The 16093-nt window shown below is 27.3% G+C and overlaps 1 non-coding gene across 1 annotated transcript; it reads left to right on the forward strand.

Annotated features, from left to right (window-relative positions):
• The first annotated feature begins 5207 nt into the window (after nucleotides 1-5207).
• TRNAC-GCA (transfer RNA cysteine (anticodon GCA)) lies at nucleotides 5208-5279 on the forward strand. Its single transcript has one exon. It is a non-coding gene; the product is annotated as a tRNA-Cys (tRNA).
• The last annotated feature ends 10814 nt before the right edge of the window (nucleotides 5280-16093 follow it).

The raw sequence follows: 16093 nt of genomic DNA on the forward strand, positions 1-16093 counted from the left end.
ACGAAAAAAATTCGAAACTGTACGGACAGATTTGCGATCGTAGGAAAATATCAGCACAGCCCCGATTTTTTCAAATCTTCAAAAAATCATAACTAATTCAAATAAAATCCAAATTAAGTTCTGTAAAAGGTTAACTTGCTTAAGTTTTTCCATACTATCCAATAAAAATAATTCCAGAGATAAAATTGCAATTATGTTTCACGAAAATTTAACAAAAATCAATCAATCATCAAATAACACTCAATACAACATGATACCATCCAAAGAACATACAAACAATCGTTTTAAAGTCCAAATTTCATGTAAGTAAATCAATTACCATGGCTCTGAGGCCAGTTGTTGGGAATTATTTTACCAGGATCTTAGATCTACTCACAAGTATGTTTATTAACATCCTAAATATGAACTTTCTAAAACGATAAATTAAACACATATAAAGTTAAGAAAACCTTACATTGATGCAGCGGAATTAATGTCTCCTTCCACTCAGATCTCTAACCCTTGATTCCTTTCTGTAGCAGAGTATAATCAAGATCTGAGCCCGAATGCCCTTCTTCTTCAAGTTTGATCATTCACAGTCTTCCAATCTATGATTGAGTTACTGCTTGCTGTGTGTGGGCACTTACTCTTTCACTAGGGTCACGAAATTGATGAAGGGAAAAGAGAGAGAGGTATTTCGGCCAAGGTATAGAAAGTGGGGAAGGCTCAGTTTTTCTGAAGAGAGAAATTTCTGTCAGAAAGCTAATGAAAGCATTTTATGAGACTGAGCCATCACTTTCTATTTATAGGCAACTACTAGGTCTAGATTTAGAATTATTTGGCATTAAAATAATGAAAATATTAATTTGAAAAATCAACATTAAGTGGCCGGCCTAGGTGTTGTAATGGGCCTCACTTAATTTTGCAATTTTATCAAATTTTATCTCTATTTTCTCAAAAATACCAATTTTCCAATTCTAACCTTTTAAATGCCAAAACTAATTATTTAATAACTAAAATAGATTATTAAATAATATTGTCATTTAATTTAATTATTAATTAGACATATAAAGTCCATTAATAAATAAATAAACCTAGAAAACTCTTTTCTTTACAATTTCACCCCTGCTTAGTGAAAATTCATAAAATTAGACATAGTCTATCTTTAGAATTATAATTGATCAATCACGAATCAATTAATGAGTCTTACAAGCAGAATGTTCTCAACTAGAATGAGGACCATGGATCTATATGCTGAGCTTCCAATAAGTGAACCAAATTTACCAAGTAAATTCCTACTTATTAATTCTTCGTTGAATCCACTCTTAGAACTTAGAATTGCACTCTCAGACTTATATAGAGCATATTGTATGTTTCACGATACCAATATACTATCTCATTTAACCATTGTTATAATCTTATTGTGATTTAAAGATCCTCTATATAGATGATTTACATCGAGATGGGATTTCTTTACCGTTCTCACCCCTCAATGTATTTTGCCCCTTAAAACACTTAGTTACCTGTAAATGGTGTTTAGTGATCTAATAATTAGTCAGTTAAACAAGAGCTCATCCATTTACTTCTATTTGCTAAGCTCGAAGGGAATCATCACTTGACTTCTATACACCAGTAGAAGCTATAGATTCCATATTTATGTTCAGCACTCCCACTCAATCATACTATCATGTTCTCGAAATATACGTATCACCCTGACCCGAAAGTAGGCTTAACTAATAAATCTAAGAACATGAATAGCACTCCTGAGTTGAGCCTAAGCATATCAGGATTTAGATTCTTTTAATCTTAAGATCAACTACTGATATTGACTTGGAAAGATATGTATAACGGTAAGTTTGTAATATCTTAACTTAGTTGCAATATCGGTCCAGTCCAATGTATACTCCATACATTCGAAACTAGCATACTTTACTAATGTCCTGGAAAAAACATAACACTTACTCCAAGTGTAAGTACACATCATCGCTGATTATCACATTAGTGTAAATCCAATAACACTGATGAAACAGGGACCAAAACTTTTGATTCATATGATCACAATCACATTCCACTGTGTTGACGATACTGTAATTGTGAATAAACATATGATCTGGATTTAACTGATTTTGTGTGTATGAATGTAATAAACATATTAAACATATTAAACCATTAGCATGTAAAATTCATGCAAACATCAATCACTTCAAATTTCTTATATTGATAACTAATCAGATTGTAAAGAGTTTTATTTAGGGCATAAAACCCAACACATTGCCCTCAACATAACATTCAGGGTCTGGACCATTAAAAAAACCATCGATGAACGGCATTTGTGCTACAATATCAGCACTCGGCATCATATTGTTTAATTCAGGTAATACATCTGCAACCAACACCTCTGGATTTGTTTCTGGAACAAAACTCCCAACCTCGCTACGATTATCCTTAACAGAACTTCGTGTGGGACTAGGATCGACGCAAACATTCTTCTTTAACAAAGTCACAAACAAAAGAGTAAATTCATCTGGCTTCTTCGCAAGTGTAGATAAAAAGTACCTTGCACGCTTATCATTTCCAATAACTTCAGGGCGATACTCAAAGCCTTTCTTATACTTGTAATGTACTTCCAATTTCAAGTCATACTCCACTTTGTCGACATCCAGTTCTTCGTACAAAACATCAACCAAACCTGAGTAGCTTAGGTTCTGATCAATGTCAAATGTCAAATTGTCGCCCCGTTTATAAACCCAATCTCTACCATCAAACTCCCAAACACCATTATACATAACACACGCATTAACAGTTGAACCTGTCACATACATTTAAAAAAACACAGTTATAATTTACAACAAAAATCTCACCGAAAAAAAATCTTAATTAATCATTAATAACAAAACAATAATAATTAATTGATAATAAAATAATAATTCATAATTCATAATAAAACAATAATTAATAATTTATAATAAAAAAATAATTAATAATAAAAAAATAATTATTAATTGATAATAAAATATAATTAATAATTATTACTCAAACCATAAAAAATATAACAATAATTAATAAAACAATAATTAATAATAATTCATAATTAATAGTTAATAAAATAACTAAAAAAAATTAATTCTTAAAACATTAACTAAAATAATAATTAATAACTAATAATTATTAATAAAAAAATAATTAATAACACAAATAATAAATCAATATAAAATAAATTAATAATAATAAATAAAAAATAATAATAAATTAAAAAAAAATCCCGTAGGGTCCAATTGGTCCGACCATCGGACCCCACCGATCGGACCTTATATTAAAAAAATTTTAAAAAAAATAAAAAAATTCAAAAAAAATTGGGTCCGATGGTCGGTCGGACCCATATGGGGACCATCGGACCCGTGTTCCGAAACATAAAAAAAAAATAAAAAAAAACCATCGGACCCGATGGGGGTCCGACCATCGGACCCAGTGATGGACCATCGGACCATCGGGTCTTCGCCCCTGCCAACAAAATTTTTTCCCACATCGGGCCAGCATTGGACCCCATCGGGCCCAACGAAAAAAAATGCAGAAAAATAGCAAAATTCCAGTTGTCACATGCAGCAAAAATTATAACAGAAAAAATAGCAAAATAACAGCAACAATCCACAGATCAATCATCTAACACAACATTCTTAATTAAATATGACAACAACAAACAAGATTTAAAAAAAAAAAAAAAATTAATTGCTTACCCATTGATGGAGCTTGTATGTGTTCTAGCTTCTAATGTGGTGGATTAGTGTGGTGGCTTGTAGTGTGGAAGGTTGTAGCTTTTAGTGATGAGTGAAGAGAAGAAAAAAAAAATTTGGTGGTTGTGGAAGCTTTCGGGTGGGGAATTCTTGTTTGTTGAATTGATGAGAAAAAGGGTTCGAGTGAGTAGATGTAAGTGGGGAGGGTATTATGGGGAAAATACAAAAAGTGTCATATATAACTAATTATGCATAATATTAGTTTAGGGGACCAATTTATAGGTTTATTAAGCATGGAAATTCAAATTTCCCTTACACTATTTACAAATTAGCAATAAGCTCTTACATTATTTTCATATAACATAATACTAACCAAATCCATTTAAAATGAAAAACCATTAGATTGAAAATAATAAATTGCCATGGCATTAATAAACTAAAGGGATTTAATTGAAAACTGAGTTACAACAACACCAATTACAATTACAGATTATCCCAAATTAGTGTGTAGTACTATTGAGTGTTTTGTGATTATGTAAAGTGTTAAAACACATCAAAAGTGAAAAGCTACGTACGTACACTTATATCATCCATTTAATCACGTATATATAGTTTTAAGGATATATTAAATTGAAGTAACTCATCACCGAATAATAATAATAATAATAATAATAATAATAATAATAATAATAATAATAATAATAATGAAAGAGGGAAAAAAAGTAAAAGTAATGTAGCCCTAGAATGTTTCAATAGCAATTTTACCTAAAAATTGCTAAAAAATACTACTGGTGTCTAGTACTCTCTTTAATGTCATACTGCTATTGGTGTAATTAAGTATCAGATCCTATATAACTTTAAAAAATAGCTTTTAAAAAATATCACTAACCAATCGTAAAACTCCACTTATAGAAAGTGTTGAACGATATCCAATAATAATGCTCTAATTTTTAGGCTGCGCATCAAGTTTAAAGTTTCAATTCAACGAATTAGTTATGCAAGAAGAGATATTGAGTTTTTCGTTTATAGAAAATTATATAAATTGTTATTTTTGGTAAAAAATTTAAGTTTATTTTTTACATTTTTATGGTATTCTATAAAGACATAAGAAAAATAAAATGAAAGTAATAGGAAAACAATCAAAAAAACATAAAAAATAATATACAAATAACAAAAAATCAACGACAAAATAATAAGAGTATAATATAAAAATACATTAAAAAACTTTATTTTATGTAAATAAAATTTTAAAAACGGTTAAAGTATTTAAAAATGCTTAAGATATTCGTACAACTCTATTTTAGTAATTTTTTTGTTCTTTTTGTATTTTTTTTTTTTTTTTTAAATTATTCCTATCATTTCCATACAGTTAGCTTTTTTTTTTTTTTTGATTAAGAAAAAAAATATCGATACAGTTAGTTTACTTTTATTTGGAAATATTTGTTAGATTTCTTGTTATAGTATTATTATAAAATATACGAGTCTACTAGCAGAATTGGGTCCATAGCTCAGTGGTAGAGCATTTGACTGCAGATCAAGAGGTCACCGGTTCGAACCCGGTTGGGCCCTTTTTAATTGATGTTCTTTTTTTTTTTTTTTTTTATACAAATATCCATAATTTATATCTTATTTTTTAAAATATTTTTCTTTTGTGAATATCAAACAGTCACGTTTCTTAATATATATTTTAATATAATAAGTTACTTAATCCTAATAGAATTCACATAAGTCAATTTAAACTAACCTTTTATATCTCTATATAAATACTATATTGTGAACATCGAATTCATATTCATTATTCTTCAGTTCATTTCCTAAACTATAGTTGAACACATTTGATTAATTAACCCTAATTATAAGTTATCCAGAAGAAACCATTGTTGGTAATACCATTTACCAAATAATACCATATCATTTTGAATCAAATCCAATAAGACAAGAATCACATAATTCTTGTTTCTTTACCATTAAATTAAATGTCAAGTTCACTCTTACTATAGATGATGAAAAATCTTATGTACTCGATGATGATATAGAAAACCCATATGTTTTTATACAATGTGTTGGGCGAATTTCATATGATACATTGATGAACAACAACAATACTCAAGCCCAAGTTACCATTCAAGACATGCTTGTTACCATTCAAGATATGCTTGTTGCGGTCTTACTTCCTCATCTCTCTTTTCTTGCTGATGAAATCATTGATTGCAGTAGAAAGATGATGAACAACATAAATTATTATAATTCAAATGAAGAAATCGGTGTTAATGTTTATATTGAAGTTTATGTTGATGAACTACCTCAACTTAATTCGGATTATAATGATGACTATGATAATGATGTTCCTATAGGTCACCGGTTCGAACCCGGTTGGGCCCTTTTTAATTGATGTTCTTTTTTTTTTTTTTTTTTTTTTTTTTTTTTTTTTTTATACAAATATCCATAATTTATATCTTATTTTTTAAAATATTTTTCTTTTGTGAATATCAAACAGTCACGTTTCTTAATATATATTTTAATATAATAAGTTACCTAATCCTAATAGAATTCAAATAAGTCAATTTAAACTAACCTTTTATATCTCTATATAAATACTACTGTGAACATCAAATTCATATTTATTATTCTTCAGTTCATTTCCTAAACTATAGCTGAACACATTTGATTAATTAACCCTAATTATGAGTTATCTAGAAGAAACCATTGTTGGTAATACCATTTACCAAATAATACCATATCATTTTGAATCAAATCCAATAAGACAAGAATCACATAATTCTTGTTTCTTTACCATTAAATTAAATGTCAAGTTCACTCTTACTATAGATGATGAAAAATCTTATGTACTCGATGATGATATAGAAAACTCATATGTTTTTATACAATGTGTTGGGCGAATTTCATATGATACATTGATGAACAACAACAATACTCAAGCCCAAGTTACCATTCAAGACATGCTTGTTACCATTCAAGACATGCTTGTTGCGGTCTTACTTCCTCATCTCTTTTTTTTTTTTTTGCTGATGAAGTCATTGATTGCAGTAGAAAGATCATGAACAACATAGATTATTATAATTCAAATGAAGAAATCGGTGTTAATGTTTATTTTGAAGTTTATGTTGATGAACTACCTCAACTTAATTCGGATTATAATGATGACTATGATAATGATGTTCCTATAGGTCACCGGTTCGAACCCGGTTGGGCCCTTTTTAATTGATGTTCTTTTTTTTTTTTTTTTTTTTTTTTACAAATATCCATAATTTATATCTTATTTTTTAAAATATTTTTCTTTTGTGAATATCAAACAGTCACGTTTCTTAATATATATTTTAATATAATAAGTTACCTAATCCTAATAGAATTCACATAAGTCAATTTAAACTAACCTTTTATATCTCTATATAAATACTATATTGTGAACATCGAATTCATATTCATTATTCTTCAGTTCATTTCCTAAACTATAGCTGAACATATTTGATTAATTAACCCTAATTATAAGTTATCCAGAAGAAACCATTGTTGGTAATACCATTTACCAAATAATACCATATCATTTTGAATCAAATCCAATAAGACAAGAATCACATAATTCTTGTTTCTTTACCATTAAATTAAATGTCAAGTTCACTCTTACTATAGATGATGAAAAATCTTATGTACTCGATGATGATATAGAAAACCCATATGTTTTTATACAATGTGTTGGGCGAATTTCATATGATACATTGATGAACAACAACAATACTCAAGCCCAAGTTACCATTCAAGACATGCTTGTTACCATTCAAGACATGCTTGTTGCGGTCTTACTTCCTCATCTCTTTTTTTTTTTTTTTGTTGATGAAGTCATTGATTGCAGTAGAAAGAACAACATAGATTATTATAATTCAAATGAAGAAATCGGTGTTAATGTTTATATTGAAGTTTATGTTGATGAACTACATCAACTTAATTCGGATTATAATGATGACTATGATAATGATGTTCCTATTTGTTTTGTGGCGGCGAGTGAAGAGTCAATTAAAAAATTAAAAAAAATGGAGGTAAAAGATAATCTAATTTTTTGTTCGATTTGTTTGGAAGATGTTTCGATTGGTTTGGAAGCTATTAAGTTACTATGCAATCACACGTATCATGAAGAATGTATTGTTAAGTGGCTACAAATTAGTAAATTTTGTCCTAATTGTAAAGTTAAAATAATTTAACAATCATCTACTTAATTTTTTTTAGTCCTATAAATATATATAAGTTATGTTTGGACCATTTTCATTATATATATTCTCATTATCTATTCCAACCGTATTGTTTAATGGTAGAGATTGATCAATTCAATTATTATAAAAGATTCATTTTTTAATTTCTTCCTAAATATTATAATTGATTATTGTGAATTTTAATTGTATAAATTTGGTGTTTTTTTTTTTTGAAAAATGCAAGTAAATGGTCCTATTTTTAACTTTATAGATAGTTAATATCCATTTTTTAAAATAATAAAGCAAATGTCTTTTTTTTTTACTTTTTAATACCTAAAATACTCTTCAATATATAAAAGGTATTATATGTTTTATTCATTTAATAGAAATTATGAAAAACAATAGATTGTTGTAAAATAATATAAAGTAGATGAGAAGAAAGAAGAAGAAGATGAAGAGAGAAAGAGAAAGTGAATGAGAATTTCTGAGTTGTTTATTCCAATGGGGTGAACCCCTATTTATACAGATACAAGAGTGAGATATTAAGAAACTAAGAAAAATGGAAACTAAGGAAAAGATGAATGTTCATTACAATTCATGGTAATAAATAAAAGATTTGGACATCCACATAATTATTAATATTTATAACACTCCCCCTTGGATGTCCATAATAACTGTCTTATTAAAAATCTTGCTGAAAACTTGATCAAAGAAAAAAGAGTATAGTGTAAACTAACTCCCCCTCATTTAGGCATTTGTGGAGATCTTCTAATCGACGAATTTTGATCTTGTCTGCCATCTTCTCAAATGTTGATGTTGGTAATAACTTTGTGAATAAGTTTGTAAGATTGACACTTGATTGAATATGTTGAACACCAATATGCATTTTCTTGAAGCGTATAAAGAAGAATTTCGTGGAATGTGTTCTAACTCTATTTCCTTCAATGTACCTCCTTTTAGTTGAACGATGCAAGCAGTATTATCCATAGAGAATTGCTTGGGTTGATACTTCTTTATTGAGTGCAATCCATATGTTTCCCGAATATGCTATGTCAATGATCTCACTCTCACACATTCTCTACTTGCTTCATAAAATGCAAGTATGTTAACATGATTTATAGTTGCCTCGTTAAAAACCTTGCCAGAAAAACCCAGTGGGACAAAATCTGAGCTAGGGAAAAGAGTACAATATATATTTCATATTCATAATTATTTGCAAGTTGCCTCGTTAAAAACCTTGCCAGGAAAACCCATTGGGACAAAACCTGAACTAAGGGAAAAAGAGTGCAACATGAATATGTCTCCCCCTCATGCACATATGATCCATAATTCTTTTGGTGATAATATATCTCATAAGATTATTGTTATCACTTTTAAAATATCACCATATATAATCTTTGATCATATATTTTCTATAACTCTTCCAGAGTATGTATGGACTTCTAAATTATAGATGAGGGGTTCGTGGAACATTAATATTTACCCAACTAATTGTATCATTCATGTGTATATACAATCTTGTTCATACTAAAATTTAACATTTCAAGTAGATATGAACATAACACATTAATGATAATATAAATTTCATTTGTGACAATGATGGTACTCCAATACCATATATTTGTTCCATCTTGTTGTATGATCTTAATTTTCATATCAAATGATCATATATCTATAATTCTTAATACATATGAAGTACTTCAGGACTTCAATACTAATGAACAAACTTTATACATTTAATATTTCTCGATATACAAAAGAAATAAAAGTTTGTTCTTCAATTAATCAAAAACTCTTCGAGAGTCTATCACAACGTATAATTTACGTATTTATACTGCATAGACAACCATACGTATTTTTTAAACAATAATTTACTTACATGTCTTTATATCATACAAAGATCTTTGTCATATAGTGCGCGCGACTTAGAATTTATATCACTTAAGACATGTATTAAATTCTTCTAGAATTTTTAGATAAGACTTATTTCAAATACTCACTATATTAGGAGCTCCAAATAAATAATCTTTTGTTGCAACATTTATGTGACGCTTATAAATCCTCATAAAATATATTCCAGGCTATAATCAAATCATGATTATATTTTCTCAATATTTAAGCCTTACTTCAATCAATCTCATGTCTATGCAAACTTTGTACAACAATTCATTATGTACAAATACATATATGCAAATTTCTCATTAGAAATATTTATTTGCACACCCTACAGGTCTTACTTCACTTTATGTGAGTAAATTTGCCTGGATTGCGTCATAATATTTTGGCCAAAAATCAAAATGTAAGTCAATGATTCTCGACAAATCTAATACCATGATCCTTGCTATCTCATGTTAGTTTATTGCATATGCAAACATTCAATATTTATTGTCGACAAAAATTTCAATAAATGATAATTTCCTCCCATATTGACATAACTTATAGAGATCTCCTTAAATTACATATTTTTCAAATATGTTTATCATTTATAGGTACCTATAACGAATCACTTCAGGGATTCAATTATGATGAAATGTGTTATGTCTAACTTCTCTTGGGAGTCTTTTCGAGTACCGTTTTCATCACGGTTATCATTTTAATACTTTATAACATTAAGGTATCTCCATGAGTACCTCTAGATTTAACAACTTCAGGGCAAATCAAATGAACATTTATTAATAATTTCTATATTGTTCATTTACGCTTCAGGCGTTTTCAACTCATTCTATCTCAACTTTGAATAATATTGATTTGCAGTTGGTATATATCATTTTGAACTATATTGTTCTTATATACTTTGTGCAAGGATCATTTTTCAAAAATTATCATCGATCCCAACTGCTTCTCTCCCCCTGATCGAGAGATTTTTTAAAAATTGTGATATCTAATAATATTAATACACCTGTAGGGATTTCAATATATCACAATGAATCAATATTTGTTTAAACTCATATATACTATATGACATTGAACTTTAGGTTCAATAAACTTTAGTTTCAAGTTCAATCCTTATGAACTTAATTCATTTCTAAGAATGAGTCATACGTGTATAATTAGAAATACATAAATTTACACATTTTGTAAATGCATGATTATATAATCTTATCACATCGATAAGAAACTATGCAATAAAAATCTAACAATAGCTCAAGATTGTTAAGGAAATATAATTTAAATATTTTTTATGTGCAAATATATGCACATTCTTCTTTTGAGCCTTATAAATTAACAATGAGAAGAATCTTCTGGTTCTTCAATAAAATTTAGTCAAATTCTTTGACAATTTATTGCATATGATTGATCATGTCAAAATAATTCAATTCATGAACTTCAGGTTCACTATAATTTGTATTTCAATGAAACTTTCACAAGGTAATGTAAAATCACTACAACATATAAGTAATCATAAAAAGTTTCATTTTTATATACACGAATAATATAATTATATTATTCTCCAAAACATATACACTCTTCAGGAGTCACTATTATGTTTATCAAACTTTATATTTCTTCAAGAATCACTATCATCAATTCAATGATGTGTATAATTTAAAAGATACATGACAACTTCATCATGTTATTGTAATGGTCAAATAGATATAACCATAATATATCATTCATTTTTCCTGGTATCTTTTTAACAAGTCGTCTAATTTATTAATAGACTATTCATCAGTCTAATTATCATGACTTGATATATTATATATTTAAATGTACAACCAGTACATATAATAAGTTATTTCTTATCACTTTTATAACTAGATAAAAGTTATACATCTAGGTACATACACATATATTTTACTACTCTAAGTAGCAATTGTATGTAAGACTTCTTCAGGAAGCTTTTCAAATAATCATTTTGTGATTCTTTATCACTTTGATTATATTGGATCACTAACAAATATTAGTAAATTATATATCCACTTTTGGGAATATGTAAACTGAATTATATAGTAACTATATATATACATATCCTGTACTAACAATAGTTTGAAACTATTGATTTCAAGAAATAATAAAATATGTATATATTAATTTGCTTCTGGCATTACCAATATATGTGAAATCTATATTCTTTGAAATAGAATTTCATGTCTATTCATTCTCTTTAGGTAATGATATTTAAATATTCTAAATGTACAATAAGTTTGTACAATTCACATTCTATTAAATAATCAAGTATACTTTTATCTTGATTATAAGTATGTCCGTACTACAGGTACGCGACCACTATTATTCAATTCCACACATGATATATAAATTTCATGCACTTTGATTATGTGTGGTATCTCATCTTTTAGTTGTTTCCACTTTTTCTGGAAATATTTGAGTAGTAAATAATGTCATTGATTATTTAAAATCATTACATTCACTTCGGGGAATGACGTTGAACAAGTAGAACATTATTATAAATTTCTTAAAAATTTATTACTTGTTCATCCATAAAAATATAAGAAATTATTCAACAATTTCTTTTACGATATTTCAAAGAATATATGAATGCAATTTTTGCATAGTCTCCAAGATGTATGCAAAATTTAATCTTTAACATATGTCAAATTCAATAATTTTCAACATTGCAAGTAATAACAATGTATAATAACATGACTAATACGAGGAATCTTTAAAAGTGATTGACTTCAATTCGTATCATTCTCTGCAGGGAATGATGAACAATAAATACTGCCTCATGTATTTAAATAACATTAGTCATGCTCATTGTTATTCTTATACTTTAATGTTTCAATGCAATTTTCTTAACATTCTTTTTAGGCATTCAAAATCCACCATAAAATTGCATCAATAATAATCATTTTTAATGATTCTTTAGTTGTATTCACATAAATACAATCATTTTTTTTTGACAAATATAAAACATTTACTTCAGGAAATGTTTGTCAAAATTTTTATCGATATTAGATTACTTTTCATTGTCCTCAAAGAATACAAGAACATATATATAAATATGTATTCATCTCTTTCATTATATATCCATCAACTATATAATGAATATTACGTTTGCATAATCTTCAGGATATATGCAAGATTTTATCGAGGACGCATAATCATCAGGATATATGCAATATTTTATCGAGGATGCATAATCTTCAGGATATATGCAATATTTTATCGAGGATGCATAATCTTCAGGATATATGCAATATTTTATCGAGGATGCATAATCTTCAGGATATATGCAATATTTTATCGAGGATGCATAATCTTCAGGATATATGCAATATTTTATCGATGATGCATAATCTTCAGGATATATGCAATATTTTATCGATGATACATAATCTTCTGGATATATGTATAATTTATATAGATTTTCTCTATCATATCATAGGCACACATATATTGTAAATATTATAAATAATAAGAACATAATATATATATGTGAATTTTATAAATAATAAGAACATAATATATACATATATGAAATCAATAATAAATATATAAAAACATATACATACATATATAATATATATATAGATAAAAAGAAAAAAGAAAACAAAGTATTCTTGAAATTGTTTCAATCAGATAAGTATATATATAAATATATATTTAGTGTATCGTGACTTTGAAACAATTCAAGAACTTTAACAAAATACTTACATTGGGACTTGGGCAGAGACTCATGCTTGAAGTTTGGGCAGAGACTCGTGCTGATAATGTGTTATAAAATAATATAAAGTAGATGAGAAGAAAGAAGAAGAAGATGAAGAGAGAAAGAGAAAGTGAATGAGAATTTCTGAGTTGTTTATTCCAATGGGGTGAACCCCTATTTATACAGATACAAGAGTGAGATATTAAGAAACTAAGAAAAATAGAAATTAAGGAAAAGAGGAATGTTCATTACAATTCATGGTAATAAATAAAAGATTTGGACATCCACATAATTATTAATATTTATAACATAGATCAAAATTTCTCTACTGAATTTTTGTCAACTATTTTTTCATTATATAAAAGGTATTATATGTTTTATTCTTTTAGATTTTGTTGTTGTTGTTGCTGTCTAATATGTTATTTAAGCATATAATTAGTTTTATTAATATATCGTATGATATACAAACAATATAACTTAAACCAATATACATATATCACAAACTTAAACTAATATACTATTAAATGAATTATTTTCCAGAATATACAGTAGCACACAAAAACTTATACCATAATCATAGAAAGATATACCATAGTCAAAAATTAATATACCACCAGCATAGTGAAAAAAAATTATATAAAAAACTTAATTTAATATTCTACAAGTTTTTTTTTTTCTTGTTCTTTCCTTCATAAAATACCAATGAACATAAAATCAATATACCTCAGTCAAATATAACTATACCTCATACTTAAGTTAATATTTAAAAGTTTTTTTTTCCTTTCTATCATTCACGATCATATCACATACAAATAATATACCTTAGACCAATATAAATATACCATAAACTTAAGAAATTTTTACATTAAAGATACAAAATATTAATTTTATTACCAAAAAACCACTACACGGTTACCCAAACATTTATACCCTTTTCTTTTAATTTTTTACATTTGTACCACATGCACACACAATAAATGCTTTCTTGATTGACACGTGAGATTGATGTACCACATCAATCTTTCTATATATCATTTCTCTCTTTTTTTTCTCTCTTCTTTTTTCTTTTTATTTTTCATTTCTTTTCAGTTTTTTTTTTTTTAATATTAACCTCCATAGCTAAACACTTCCCCCTCCACGATCCCAACTCGATTTCCCTCTTCTTTTTGTTCTTTAATTTTTTTTCAACTCCCATTACCAAATCCCATAACTGTAATGATTAAGATGATGCTCAGGAAAAAATTCATCAAGATGATGCTCAAAAAATGATTAAGATGGAGCTGGTCTTCGATCTCAGGTTTGTTTTCAGTTTCTTTTTCGTTTCCCCCCTTTTTGAAATTTTTTTCGTATTTGACATTATTGTGTTTTGTGTTTATCGATTTTACTATTTTAGGTTTTTCATTTTAACATTTCTTTTAGTTTTGTTTAGTTTTTTAGGGCTTCTATTTTTTAGTTTAATTTATTTGTTCTTTTTATGAGTTTTTCATTTTCGTTTGTTTAGTCTTAATTTCTGTTTTTTTTTTTTTTTTTTTTTCTCGTTTTTGTTTTTTCGTATGTTTTATTGTTTTTCATTTCAGTTTCTTCATTTAATTATTTCTCATTTTGTAATAGTTTTTTCATAGTTTTTTAATAGTGTAAACACCTTCTGTATGTATTTTTTTTAAATATGTTTTTTGTCTAGTTGTTTCTTGTCCATTTTTATATCATCAATGGGTAACAATGAGATTTATCATGGATGTTGATGTTCAAAGAGTTTTTCCTGTATTTTAGTTTGTATACAGTTGTTTAGTAGTTATTATAGTTTTGCTACTTGCATATGTTATTTCATTATAAAACTAATATGCAACTATTTCATTATAACTACTATTTTTTGGTCCCCGTCAAATTAAATTCATGCATAATATATAAACTATAATAAAACGATAATGCAACTATAAGCCAACCAAAACAAAAAATAAACAGACTTATACGTAACTGGTTGTACCTTAATTCGAATTTACTCTTCTTATTGTGTTTCTAAAAAAATATATTTATATTGGAAACCAGTAATCAATCAAAATGCAACTGTATATAACGTACATGTATTATTCATGAGGTTTTTTTTTTTTAAATTTTCACATCATACATTGTTTTGGATTTGGTGGGAGCTTCAGATCTGTTTGTTACAGATCTACATTTCATGAATATAGATTTCGATATTAGGGGGAGTTATTTTGATCGAATAAAACAGAAAACAAATGTGTAATTTCAGTTTCTTCACAGTTTTTCTGATTTTTTTTTTCGTCATTTTCTGTTTAGATCATTGCAGGTCTTCTTTTCCAGTTTATTTCGCCAGAATTAATAGTTGTATTTTTATCGTTTTGGTTTCATTTTGGTTGTTTTGCAGTTTTGAAACGATCGCGGTATTTTCACCTTCATGGTTCGCTCTGTACAGCTGAAGACTTAGTGCATGTGGTATTTTTGTAAATATTTATATGTGGACTGTATAAATGTTTAATGGGCCGGCCCAAAGTATTTTTGTAATTTTTTTTTCCTTTTTTGTATTTTTCTGTTTTTTTCGCTAAACTTAA

Source organism: Cannabis sativa, chromosome 2, assembly GCF_029168945.1.
Source record: "Cannabis sativa cultivar Pink pepper isolate KNU-18-1 chromosome 2, ASM2916894v1, whole genome shotgun sequence".
Lineage (NCBI taxonomy): Eukaryota > Viridiplantae > Streptophyta > Magnoliopsida > Rosales > Cannabaceae > Cannabis > Cannabis sativa.